We start from the raw sequence: 15062 nt of genomic DNA on the forward strand, positions 1-15062 counted from the left end.
CTGGTCATCAGCAAACTGGAGTGTATATATACATTCATTGCTAAGCTCTATACCCATCCTATGCACCTTTCTTTTCCATCTTTCCAATGCCGCTGCAACATATATCTTAAATAAGGTTGGTGAGATACAGCGTCCCTGTCGCAAGCCTTTTGTAACCAGAAATTCTTCCGTTAGATATTTTCCTGTTTTTATCTGTGCCTTTGAGTATGACGTGGAAAATTACCTTATTGTAAAAGTGCACGGTAAGAAAACCTCCCGAAATTATGCTGCAGAAGTCATAAAAAACTGTATAACGGTTATGAAATTATTTTTTTAAAGAAGCAGAATACTTTAAATCGTTTTAAATACACGGAGGATCCCCGTTTTATTTCTTATGAGAATATAGTGTGTAGTTTACCAAATCCAGTTAAATATTCGATATGAGAATATGCTTTATTTTAATATTGATGTGACTGAATACTGAATATAATATTTGTTAACATTTTAATATTTATTTCTTAATACAGCCTAAAAGATTAATTACAATGATTTTTATCAACCTGCAGTATCTTATCTGATTAGGAAGATTAAAAAAAATCAATCGGATTATTCAGGTTAGGTGGACCACTGGTTAGGTTAACTGGCCTATCGGTGGTCCACCTAACCCAACGTGTTAGGTTAACTGGTCCAGAGAAACAATTTTGAAAAAAAGGTCCTTATATAATTTATTTAAATGTTTGAGATATTATATATGGATATATGTTAGGGAAAAGGTCACTAAGTATATTGATATATTTTTCATTAATAAAATGTTTATACATCGTAAAATATATCTTGATAAAAAAGTTCTCCATATATCCCCACTTTACCCTTATCACTTATACAAAAAAATTATTCATAAAGGTTTACATTTTATTAGCTAGACCGACAATTATTCAAATATACCACGTACTAATAAAAGCTGCACATCTGACATCCATAAAAGATGGTCGATACTATAATATGGGAGCGGGCGGAACTATGGACTATTTCTTGATCAAAGTTAAAATTGAATCAGAAATGTCAACAAACTGTAAAGTAGTAAAAAGGTAAAACGAAGGTATACATAAAGCAGATGGGAACAACTAAAAAACAAATGCAAAAATTATCCGACTTAGATCTAGACTGGCATAATAAAGATTGTTGAAGAGCAGTTGATGACCGAAATAATAAACAGTACCAAGAAAACTATATAAAAAGAAAAAGGGGCATATGCTGAAAAAAGATGGATACAAAGAAGATATGTAGAAACTAACATACCAAAATATTATAAAGATGAAATAGAAGAGTTATTTGGTTTATTATTTAAATGTATAAATGTATTATTTAAATTATTAAAAATCAAAAAGATTTGCCAAATATTTCCAAAACGTATTATATAATGGAGAATCAAAATCAGAGCTTGAACATTTAAATTCCAGATTAGGTAGCAGTTAACCAAAGCCATAAAGAAGCACCTGCCAAACAAAATTGTAACTATAATACAAAACCTTGGAAAACAGCAAGACGTATGGTGAAAATGGTATCATTGCTGAGTTTCTAAACGCCTGGTATGGCATGCAAATCAAATAACAAACACCCTAGCAGTAAAAATAGACTATTATATGCCCAATTGGTGAGACTTTGAAAAATATAAAAAATATAGGAGAATAAAATTAGAAGATATATTACAAAATTATTAGAATAACAAATAAACTGAATAAAATTTTAATACTAGCAGAAGAACAAGAAGGTTTTAGGTCGAAAAGATCATGCACCGACGCTATATTTATATTTATGCAAGTGCAAGAAATATCATTAGAATACAACAAACCAGCATATCTATGTTTCGTGGACCTTAAGAATAAGATAGGAAGATTTCCAGAGTTGTCTATTGTTCAACCTGATTATGGATGAAATAAAAAAATAAATAAGAACTAAAAAATGATACCAATTGGGAGACAAATAACTAAAATATTCTGCTACAGTCTGTCCCAAACCCTTCTTTCAGTGCGTCACTAATTTTGACGTCATATAGGATTTTAAGAATGTCGAGAATTATTGCATGACATTTTAATTAAATCTGACACACTATGGCTAAAATGTATAGTATTTAAACTACTAATTTGAATATTTTTTAGAATAATTTAAAACTTACTTCACGAACGGCAGAAACTGGTAATAAAGTTGTCCCACCCTCTTTTTCTAATTGAAAATAATTTAATAATTTTAATATTAGTCTTTGTTCATTCTCGATATATCTTGGTATATTTAATATATTTTTATGACAATAAATACCAAATTAAATTTTCACTGTAAAATGTCTGAAAATACTAACCTGGAATGACAATTATAATTTTACCAGTTAACATTGTCAAAGTACTGTCACTATCGAGACCACCTGCGTCAAATTATATTTATGCACATCATTGATTGGATATCTATTTAGCGTATTCTAAACTCCAACCAATTATGTATCCGTAAGTAGAATTCGCTTTAATATGCAAATACCCGTGAACGATATATAATTTTCTAACTTCTATGTATAATAATCACAGACTCACGTTTTTTTCTGTCACTTCTAGCTTAATGAGTTAGAGAGAATTCGATCAACTGTGACACACTGAAAGAAGGGTTTGGGATGAACTACATGCAGATGTTGCAGTACTACTCTCTCAAAGTGAAGATGATTTACAGAGTATGATACACCAATTTAGTATAACCGCCGTAAAATTTACATAACTGTCATTTAATTCAAAGGTATTTACACCTATTTTCGTAGCTACTTGCTTCTATTGTAGGTACTTAGAAACTAATGTTTCTCTGATAATGGTGTGACTCTACCGAAAATATTTTGAAGAGTTGTTATCCTTTTGGATAGATTTTAAATATTTTTAATAAAATATACCATTACATCTGAAATAATAACTTCTCTGCTCTAAGTTTTTTTTCACTAATATATTAAGGTAAAAAATATCCAGGGCGACAAAAATATAAATATATACAATATTTACCCGACCAACAGTACTTTACGTCAGCGAGACCTGAATATTTAATATAGATATAAAGCTAAAATTAGATAAATAAAAGTAGAAGATACTTGGAAGAATATTTGAAAGTGGATAATATCTGGGAAGTAAGAAATATTAACGAATTATTGTTATTTGTAGACAATTAAAAATAACAATTCTTCGAAAAATTCTTTTTTTTTCGTGCTTTACTCCTAGGCTCATACCTATTTTACTTCAGTTCTTAGCCTCAACTGATGTCGGATTACCTTTTCCTTGGGCGTCCTTTCTTCTGGTGGTTGACCTGTCCCTTGCTAATCTTTCTGTTTTGGTTTCTGTAATTTTTACATATGTATTCCATTCTATTTTTTCTACTACTTGTCAGGGGCAGAGCAAAATAAACATTTATAGGCCCAGAATTTGTGGTTGGAATAGCACATCACGAAACACATAAACTTTTGACTTGAAGGAAACAATTTTAGCGCTAATGTCATAAACTTCAGATTCATCTCTCCCCTACAAGAGATAGCTCTTAATTTTTAAAAATAATATTTGTTATATATCAAGTTATATCTCATTTCAAGTGTCTGATAAGTCTGTATTCAATCATATTGTTTTGCCTTTGATATCAACCTCTATTGTTATTTAATCGATGTTTAAAATTGATTTTTTGATCGATTGAATTAAATTTTTTATATGCCTTTGTTTTATGTTAACAAATCAAAAAGTCATAATAATAATAAAATTGTAGCAATAATTATAATGACAGTATTAGGTTTTGGGGTATTTTTTTAGCACATTGTTGATCTTTAATAGATATCGCTGGTATTGATAATTATTAAAAAGGTTTTATACATTACCTGAAAGGACCGAAATTATTTTTCTGTATGGAAAGTATCACGAAAGTGCTAAACGAACATCTCCTGTCTTTAATAAAAAACACCCAAACAAACATATCGATCATAAGTAGTATGTGCTAATGCTAGCCGAAAATTTTTAAAAACAGATATTGTTTTAAATACGAAGAATAGAGGGTAAAGAGTTGCAGACGAAAACTCATATCATAGATATAATTAATTGAAAATTTCGTTATGGGTCCAACAACATTCATCAGAAAAGTAAAAGCCTCAACACATCTTTCCGTAGGTGCTGTACATAACGCTATTTATATACACAAATTTTACCCGTATAAGATAGATTTCTTAAACGAATTAACTGAATATGATTCCGATGGCAGAGTTAAATTTTGTAAAGTAATGAGCTTAAAGCTCAAGTGAGCTTAACTCCAAATAAATTTCAGTTTATTTTCCTTAGTTTTAAACAGATTAATCAGTCAGCGTAACTGTCGTTGTTGGGACAATACAATTCCACATTTCTTAAAACGGTCATTCCGAAACGCCCCAAAAAATTAATGTTTGAATTGGAAGTTTAGGAAATACTGTTATCGGCTCAGTATTTATTAAGTAAATTTGACGGGTGAAAAATATTTTGAACTTTTAAATAACGTTATATAACCTTTAATTATTCATAGTGTGGAAAACCATAAACATATTATACAAGATAGATTGCTTTGTAATACCAGCCCGTTCCCCCAGTGCGACAGAGAAAACTGACGCAAAGCAGTCCCTGCATCTCTTTCTAATTTGCCAGGTTTATCGACCACATGGCCTAAATGACCAATGAGAAGGTCACATGGTCGATAAATCTGGCTCATTAGACCGAGATGCAGGGACTGCTTTGCGTCAGTTTTCTCTGTCGCACCGAGGGAACGCTACTGCTCGTAATTAAACTCAAAATATCGTAAATAATGGTACACGTGATACTTATAGAAAAGGAATTCAGGTATCTAATGTCTAAAAATTTCATAATAAATGTTCCAAAAACAAACAAAGCCTCCGTTAGAATTTCCGAATGGAGAAAGAACAAAGACTCTTTCAAGTAGAACACCACTACAGGTTAGCAAAACTGTGATACGGTTTTAAAGTCTTAAAGGTAAGAGGATGGATGTGGTAGATGAGTGAAGTAGATTTGCGGAGTGATTAGATTAATAATAAATATATTAAGAGATATTTAACGTGAAGACGGTAATCACCCCATATGAAGAATTGGTAAGTTTCAATATCCTAGAAGGAGTAGGAAAGGAAAACCAAAGAAGACCTAGGGGTAGGTCCTTAAGTAGAAATATTACTAGAACTTCGAATAAAAACTTATGCAGAAATGTAATAAGTTAATCCGATCCTGAGATAGGAATAAGGCAAAGAGAATAATGATAACGACTCTCTATCCCATCAGAGCTATACTTTGTCTAAGTAATTTTGATTAAACCGTTATATTTGGATATGAAAATTATGCGGTCAATGGAACATCCTGTATATATTTTAATTGGTAAGTACGATAAGTAAGTTACTTTGAACTTATGTTTTATTAATCACACAATAGAGTTGTGTTTATAAAAACTGTTCATTAATAAATTACTTATCAAGATCGACACTTCACTTGGAGTGTTCTGGTAATTCATTGTAATAACTGCAATCTAATAATCTGATAAAAAAAAACAATAAAATAATTAAAAAATAAGATTGTTGTATAGTTTTTTTACATATCAGAGTTTCTCATTAGATAATTATATTTAATTCTTGATTAAGTATTTACTTGTAGCGTTACGTTGTTGTCTTTTTTTGTATTTAAATTTTAGCCAGAAACCAAAAAATTTAGAAAAAAATATAATTTTTTTTAGTGAATACATCAAATTATAATGTATTAAATAATAATTAAATGCGCAGATATACTAATGGCGAGAAATGAATAAAATTGTTATTTTAAATATTGTTTTTTTTTTAATTTATTGCTCAACAGCATCAACCACTTTGGGCTATTAGCTGTAATATAATTATACATAGTAGTTTATTACATAGATACTTTAATCTAAAACAGTATTTTTGATTAATTGCTAGGTTTACAATAAGGGTATAATGCCATATTTTACAATTATTGTAATTAGGGTTTACAAAACATTAATAGTTACAGTGTGTTTAAAAAATTAATATCTTTCAGGTAGTTAAACATATTTGTAAATTTACAATGTGCTTATAAGACTGCTTTTATATTATTAGGTAGTGAGTATTTTTGTCTTTCACTGATATATTTAGGGCACTTTATTAACATATGTTCTACATTATTGTCGCAGTTACTAAGTCACAAATAGGGCGATTTGAATTGGAGATTAGGTAGCTGTGAGTTAATCTGCTATGAACTATACGTAAACGGGTTAGCTTAACAAACAGCTGGCGATTTAAATTTATCTTGCACCAAGATTCGGTTGAGGGCTTCACAATGTGTAGAGTCGATTGTGAAAGATTCCATTCGTTTTTCCATTCATTTGTCACTTTTTCTTTAAGGAACGATTTGTAATCGGAAACAGACACTAAGTTCACTAACACTGAAGATGCACTGTGAATTGCTTTCCTGGCATGAAAATCTGCTTGTTCGTTTCCTTGTAGTCCAAAATGGGATGGAACCCATATAAAGCGTACTTACTGCCTTCCGTTGTTTAGCAAATGTAATTGTTCTTTTATTAAAATACCTATGGGATTACTTGTATATAACTGTTCTATCGTATGTAACGCACTGACTCGGTTATTATAACAGAATTTGGAATTTTTTCGGTGCATGTATAAATGAGGGCTTGCAGAATTGAATATTCAGAGTAAATACTGCAACTGGAAGAAAATTTAAACTGTAATACAATGTTCGGAGTAATAACTGCTTATCCCACACCATCAATGCCATCGACACCATCGATGCGATTTTATCGCACATATGGATGATGCGTATGATAATGATAAGTACATTCTTTTAAAATTTAAAGGTAGTTTCCCGGTTAAACATTGTAGACTTTTAATGGGGCTAGTACAAAATGCTCCTGTAGCTATTCTTAGTGCTGTATTTTGTATCACTTTTAGTTGCGCAAAAAGAGTCTTTTTTGTAGATGAGTATATAAATCAACCATAATCGAGATTACATCGTACTAGTGATTTGTAAATATGAATCAGACTTTTAAATCTGACCAGTTTTCAAGGTGATTTATTGCACATTGTAAGTTTTTCTGTATAGAAAGAATATTTTTGTTCTCTTGAATATACAAACAAATCATCTCTTGTTAAGAAAATTATGAATAAAATATAGCATGTTACCTTTGACACCCCAATTACTAAGTATGTTAAGAATATCGTATCTCCAAGCAATGTCAAACGCTTTTGTTATATCGAAAAAGACAGCAAGACATTCCTGTCCAATTGCAAATAATTAATGTATTTCGGTATCTATGGTGGATCTGTTCCCGTGAAAGCCGCTTTGTTCATTGATTATTAATTTATTATTTTCCAAAAACCTTCTTATTCTATAATTTACCATTTTTTCTAAAATTTTGCACATTGTATTGGCAAGAGAAATTGGCCTATATGAATTAGGATCATTTCTTATTTATTTGGAAGTAATGGAATTAATATCGCCTGCGTCAATTTTGTGGGAAACTCATTATTGGTCCAAATTCTGTTGTATAGGCTAAGAAGATATTTTTTTAAATTATCTGGTAGATTTTGTAAGAAACTAACAGGAATATCATCTGGTCCTGGCGTCGATTTTTTGCTGGTACTTAAAGAGTGATTAAGCTCTTCCATGGTAAATGTTGTATTTAGAGAATTATCTTCAACGCAATCAAAATCTATTAATTGATTTTCGGAAATCATCTTAGTAAGTTGTTATTGCTGGGGTTAATTTCAAATGTTTTGCTAGTAGGTTGTTTTATGTTCTTTTTATTTATATATCTAGCTTAAGCCCGTAATTTCTTATATTTTATGGTATTTTCAGGTGTTTGTGACGTTTTAATTTGTTAAAGGATTTTTTATATTTTTTTTATTACGTCAGTACACTCGGCGTTCCACCATGGCAATGAATTTCTTTTATGTAGACTTTGTGTTTTACCTATATGTCTTTTACCAGCAATATAGATTAATGATATAAACGAATGTAGAAGATCATCTATGTGATGATTTCCGGTGACTTCTTTTAAGGTATGGCAGTTCTGTTGGATATACTTTTTAAACAAATACCAATCAGCTTTCTTTAGATTCCATTTTGGAATTGGGGTTGTATTAATATTTTCATAATTATTATTAAAAGAGATTTTGATAGGGGTCACTTCTATATAAAAACGGGATTAGATCCCATGAAAACTTTGGTGACAGTACAGGATCACACAGATTAATAATGCTTCCGATTCATATTGTTTGTTAACATATGTAAGAACTCCTCCACTAGCAATATTAGCGTAGTTTCGGTTTTTTCGAAACAAGAATACTTCCTCATGTCATAACTATGCAGTTTGATTCTTAAAAACAAATAATTGATAGCGAGATTATTAAACATAAACGTTTAAGTATTTCTAAACGGATATAGAACCCGTTAACATTCCATTGAAGAAATGGATCGAAGATGTTAGTTTATTCCTTGAGATGAATTTGTTGTAGTATTACTATCTTGATTAGCGGCATCATCTGAGTCTAGTATTTTTTATATTGTGTTTATTATTTTAGTGCATTAATTTGATCTTCATTCTTGTTTTTGTAAAATACGGCTTAATTGTTGTTATCTTATTCATAAAGTTGATTATATCCGATGTGTATGTTTGTAGTAAGCTGAGGAGGATATTCTAGCTGATCAGACGAGCTAGAATAATTTTCAAAAAAGTCAAGAGTTTGTTCATATGTGAAGTTAAAATGATTTGACATATTGTTAAATATTATTTTTGTTGGCATCATAATTTCCTAAATTGATATGATAGTTTCAGGTTGCTTTTTTGTTTCTTTTTGGTTGGTTTTGAGATTTTAAATTCTTTATTTAATTCTTCAGTGGGAGATGGAGTAGGATTGATTTCCGAAATTGTTTTCTTGTTTGTCGTTGACGGATCTTTAGATATACAATTAGTTTCTATAACTACGGGAGTTATTAAATTCGTATCTTTTTCTTGGTTAGATGTAGGTTGGGTACTAGAATTACTCTTCCAAGTCCAAGTTCCTTCCAATTACAAGTCTTATTCTTCCAGAAACTATCATTAAAATTACTAAAACTATATAATTTTCTGACTTATATTCCATGAAATATAAATGTTATTAATAAAAAACCGAAATTTTTGACTTATTTTGAATCTTTCCAAGCAACAAATAAGGATCGAAACATTTAGAAAACGGCATTTTGAAGGTTTTTATATGACTTATAAGTTTCTTCTCTTCTAAAATTTGTTTAAAATTATTTACTTTTTGCTGATGGACGAAAAAATCAAAAATTTTCCTTTTTTTTACCTTAATTTGTTAATAACTAATTAAGTCCAAAAAATCGACTGCAGGAAACATATAGGTTTTTGTTACAGAGGTCCATACTACTCAAAACAACTGTCGTTTGCCTGTCTGGACGAGTGTCAAAAAGAGGGTACTTTTTTGCTTATTTCCCTAGCCTAAAAATAACAATTGTTTGAACAATTCGAAAAAATAAAAAGGAGATTCCAAAAAAACTTCGTGATCCCAGCAGACCACAGTACTCCTCTATGTTTGCATTTTATAAATCCATTACTTTGGTGTCGTAAATTCCAAAGAAAAAAAGTGGTGCAGCTGTTATCATCTTTTCACTATGATAACTCAATTGATGAAGATTCTGGTGATGCCTGAAAGCCCAATATTATTACTTTTTATAACATTATAATATCGGGCGTTGACTCAATCGATCAACAGCCGAAGATGACCAATACTCTTTTTCTATAATTTACTTAACATTGCAGGCATAAACTCTCAAGTCATACATAAATGTAATGCAAATGAAAACGACCTATTTTCGGAACGAAGATTGTTTCTGAAATCAATTGGCTTAGCCTTGACAAGAGAGAACATTCTAACCAGAGCAAGAGACCTATATTTACAAAATAATAACAGAAATATCGCCAAAAAATTAAGCGGAGTACATGCAGATGCAGCGCTTCCGCGTCCAAATACACGAGGTCATTGCGCGTATTGTCCAAATCGTAAAACACGATATTTTTGTGTCAAATACCAAAAATGGCTATGCTCAGAGCATGCTAAACCAATTTGCGAAGACTGCAATGAAAATTGAAATTGGGATTATAAGTTTGTTTATTATGTAAATGTAAGAGAAGTACATTTTTATTTACTTTTTTTCTGCATTTTCTTCAAAATGTTGTTTATTTTATCATTGAGTTTAAAATGGTTAAGATATATTAAAAATAAAATAAAAAAAAAGATTGCACATATATTAAATGGTTTTATTTGGATCTTTTCCTATGTATTGTGTAAATAAAAATTGGGACTTACAGACCCCACCCGACTGTTCATGTAATTTGCATGTACCCAATTACTCAAGGGTTAATATCATAGGTAATTACCTGGTAATTTACTTGCAAAGTAGACTTAACTTTGGTAACCATAACGGTGGAGGCAACGCTTGTAACCTCAGTCTAATCTACAGAAATTTGCATTAATATTTGAATAGCAGAATAAATCTTATTCTGTAAAAAACTACTTATTTATAAATACATTGTAAAACAAATTTAATGATGCTCTAGATTGTTAAGAAAATAGTTGCTCCAAATGGTGTTGAATATTAAAGTAGGCAAGTCTTAAAAATAAAATATTTTGCCAAAAAATTAAGTTACATAGAATAGAAATACTTACTTGATAATTAGTGAATTCTCTTTTATGTACCTATAACAATAAAATTATTTTTAGTGCTATACATAGTCACAAAGATATAATATATATATATATATATATATATATATATATATATATATATATATATATAAAAGAAGTACTTGTGACTCGTTTGGAACAAATATATAACTGTTTTGGATGGGTTGGAGTCAATAAAAGGGCTATTGGTTAACTATTTTTTTATTCTCGAGCTTTCAATTTTGTTTACAATTATTATCAAGAGCTAAAAAAGACAAAATACTTACAAGGTTGAACTAAAAAGAAAAAACAATTTTTGTTAACTTACCAAATAAAAATTAGTTTAGTAAGTAAAAATTACCGCTAATACATCTTCAAAATATTTAATATAAAAATGCTTTAATCCAATAAATGTTTCTCCGAAAATTTTTATAATTTTGAAAACATTTTTTTAATACAAAAATAATTGAATTTATAAATAAGTTCAAATATCAACCAATTACAAATAGCCTCAATGTCATAAATGCCAACATAAAATTTTTATTTTTGACAATTATATTGCCAAAAGTAAAATTTCGTTTAAACATTCTTTTTTGTTTAGTAACAAAAAGAAGAAGATTTATTCACCGTTGACAGATGTCTGAAAGAATGTAACAGATATATGGAGAATTAAATATGACATTTTACAAGTTTTATATATAAATCATAAAGAAAGAATATAATTATAAATTTTTTTTAAATTTTGAATTTCTGATCTTTTGTTTAAATTTTTATCACTTTTGCTAATACAAACCATTTCCAAAAAAGTCCTTTTAAATTTATTACTTTCACTACATAAAATTTTAATGTTATCAAAATCCATAATATGGTCTTTATCGATTACATGTTCTGCCAAAGCACAAGATGGTTTTTTAATTCTGCAATCACTTTTGTGAGAAATAATGCGATTAGAAAGATTTCTTCCGGTCTCACCAACATATTCAGCCTCACACTGAGTACAACTAATGCTGTATACTAAATTCGTTTTTTCAAATTTGTCTATAGGATATTTAGTTTTAGAATATAAAGATGAAATAGTTTTGATGTTCTTTGTTGCTATTTTTATATTGTCAATAACCTTTAGTGTTTGTATTAATTTAGGTGTTAATGATGGTATAAAAGGTAGTGAATGATAATAGATGTTCTGATTGTTAGATACAATGTTTTGAGATTGAGCAAAAAATGGTGTTAAATTATTTATATTACCAATATTAGAAAAAAGCATCCTATGTAGCATATCTGGAGGATAAGAGTTTTCAATTAGAATATTTTTTAATAATTGTGGATGAGAAAGTTTTAAAACACGTTCTTTTAATCCTGTTATAAGGTTCATTTTCATCTTATTTGGATGGTGAGAGTAATAGCTTAGAAATCTATGACATATTACTAACTTTGTTTCTTTTCACAATTGTTATATATATATACATATATATATATATATATATATATATATATATATATATATATATATATATATATATATATAACAATTGTGAAAAGAAACAAAGTTAATAATATGTCATGTATTATATATATATATATATATATATATATATATATATATATATATATATATATATATATACTCATTTTCATTTTATAAGTCATTATTTTCAGTGCTAAAATTACAGTTAACGGAAACAATACTGGTATGAAATCAGAAAACAAATATTATTCCATCAAATACCCACTTGAAATGCTTTTATGTTATTAACACCGTTCAATTATAATTTTTTGCCATTAGTTCTTGTTATTGACAAAACCCTAACCAGTACATTTGCTGTATTTACCCATCATGGATAAAATGAAAATGGTAATTGCAATGCGTCAGTTGGAGTGTTTTATTTAATTTTAGCGACAAAACTCTATAAACTCTCGCCAATAAAGCAAGTAAAAGAGAAAATCTTTCTGCAAGTAATATCAGGTACACTAGATTACGAGACTTACGCGTTCATCAAAAACTCCCCCTTTTTGATGACCAAAAAATCTTTGATCATTAAAAGGGGTCCAATATTTTATACATTTAATTTGAGTATAAAGCATCCAATATTAAAAAAATCTGACTAAAATTAGTTAAATGAAAAAAAAAATAGATAAAAGACTGGATAAAGTAGGGATGAAACAAGTAAACTGGTAAAACTGATTTTATGTAATCCGAGTTCTTTGTTTAAAAAAGATATTTAGAAAGTTGTCAAACTATTAAATGTATGTTAATCTAATAATATTAATTATAATTAATTGTATTTTTACATTATATACATATATTGTTTTATTGATTGCATTCATCTATGCTTTGAATAAAGGATCAATTTTCTTGCATGTCTTTAAAATTGTTTTAGACAATAATATCTGACTCTTAGACAATTGTTCCGACCTCATGGATGTCACAAGCTACCAAGCTTCAAACATAGATAGTGGCCACTTTTTTGTAATGGCAAAAATCGGAGGAAGAATATCAAACCTAAAGAAGGATAAACATATTCTTCTTATTTAAAACAAAATTTTCTTAAATGTTATTTCTTTACTTTTGTATTGTCTCTGGGTACGCTTGGACTCAGTAGTATAATTCAAATGTTTATATATTTATTATATCGTAAATTTGAGATATACAATTTAACGTATTTGCGTTTTTAAATATCAGTTTGTTTTTCTTTGAAATGAAAGAAACACATGTGTTGTTTATGGGTTTACCTGTACCCAGAAGTGTTTCCAAATACGTGATGTTTGTTTTGTTTATTTTTCTGAGAAGGGTGATTAGATTTTATGGGTTCTATTTTCGAAAGCGTTTGTCGAGTATCTTTAGTGTTGTACCAGACTTGATCGCTTGAAGTTTAGAGTTGAGAGTATGGTGTGCAATCATTTGTGAAAAACAGAATAATAAGCGCTTGCTAAAAAATGAGCTCCAGGAGAGGACTCACGGAAAAGGAATTACGAAAAATCCTTGAAGAAGACTAAGAAAATGAGGATAAATCTACCAATTTAGAAACCGTCACTAGTGATGAAGAGTTAGTAGATGAAGACTTTTCTGAAGAAGATCATGTATCTACGGTTGATGATGACAAGGATGAAAGCGAAAATTCAAAAAATGAAATAGAAGTTCCTGAACAAGAAGATTTACAATGTACTGCTCGCGATGGGGCAGTTTGGAACAAATATCCACCACCTCAGTCACGTGTAAGGTAAGTGGTGGATCAAGTGCTACACATATTTTTTTACTAAATTTGTGGGTTTTACTAATTACGTTGTATATTGTTTAGATTGATCAATATACTAAATTTTGTGTCAGGTCTCACCAGATATGCCACTCAACGAATTACCGATAAACCTATAACTTCAATTAAATTGTTTTTCACTGATAAAATGCTCAATTTACTCTTAGTGGAAACTAACAGAGAACGTGGTCGAATATGTAATAAAAAAATGTTAACTGTAAAAGAAATATCACCGAAAGAGTAAGAAGGTTTTATATGTAAATGCTTTCATTACAGTTAAACATAAATTAACTTAAAATTTTGCATTTTTATTCAAGGTTTACTTCTTCTGCCTGGTGTTCATAAAGGTGCCGCAGAATCTCTGCAGGAACTTTGAAGACATTTTGATGGTAGGTCCATTTTTAGAGCTACTATGTCTCTGAAACGATTTTGTAACATCAGCCGCTTTTTGCGATTTAATAATAAAGAGGATAGACCTATTCGACGAAGTCACGACAAGTTAGCTCCAATTAGAATTTTTTGATTTATTTGTAGCACAACTTCCCAAAATGTTTGTTTCATATGAAAGCCTCACTGTGGATGAAAAACTTGTACCGTTTAGAGGTAAGTACCATAACCACGAATAATTTTTTTACTGACTACCATTTAGCGACTGAATTATTAAAACGTAAACTAACACTAATTGGAACATTACGACAGAACAAAACTTTTATTTCAGTTGAATTTCTACCAAATAAAAGTAAAGAAGCTCTATCATCAATTTTTGGGTTTTAGAACAATATGACTTTAGTTTCATATAGTCCTAAAAAGGGTAAATCAAAAGAGGAACTAGAAGGTGGCCACTTTGCTTATGGTATAATATTTTAGATTTGGCGGTAATTAACGCATATGTGTTATATATGCATTAAAATCCTCAATATAATAGAAACAAACTACATAAAAGAAGGCTTTTTATAAAAGAATTGGCATATAATTTAACAAAAAAATGCCGAACTACCAGAATGACAAAAAACGTTCCACAAAAAATCCAAATAAATTTACATGCAGTAGCTGGAACAAGTGGAAATGCA

The 15062-nt window shown here is 29.4% G+C and overlaps 1 protein-coding gene across 2 annotated transcripts in view; it reads right to left on the minus strand.

The window, feature by feature from the left end:
• Positions 1-15062, minus strand: part of LOC140442663 (GTP-binding protein Di-Ras2) — a 1562201-nt gene that overhangs the window by 529440 nt on the left and 1017699 nt on the right. Inside the window, exon 1 of one of the 2 annotated variants that reach the window (XM_072533658.1) lies at positions 10745-10761. The exons of the other annotated variant lie outside the window; for it this stretch is intronic. The gene's annotated coding sequence lies outside the window, so the exon portion shown is untranslated. Of the gene's footprint in view, positions 1-10744; positions 10762-15062 lie in introns of those variants that run through there. 2 annotated transcript variants of the gene reach the window in all.

Source organism: Diabrotica undecimpunctata, chromosome 6 (assembly GCF_040954645.1).
Source record: "Diabrotica undecimpunctata isolate CICGRU chromosome 6, icDiaUnde3, whole genome shotgun sequence".
In the NCBI taxonomy this organism is placed as follows: Eukaryota; Metazoa; Arthropoda; class Insecta; order Coleoptera; family Chrysomelidae; genus Diabrotica; species Diabrotica undecimpunctata.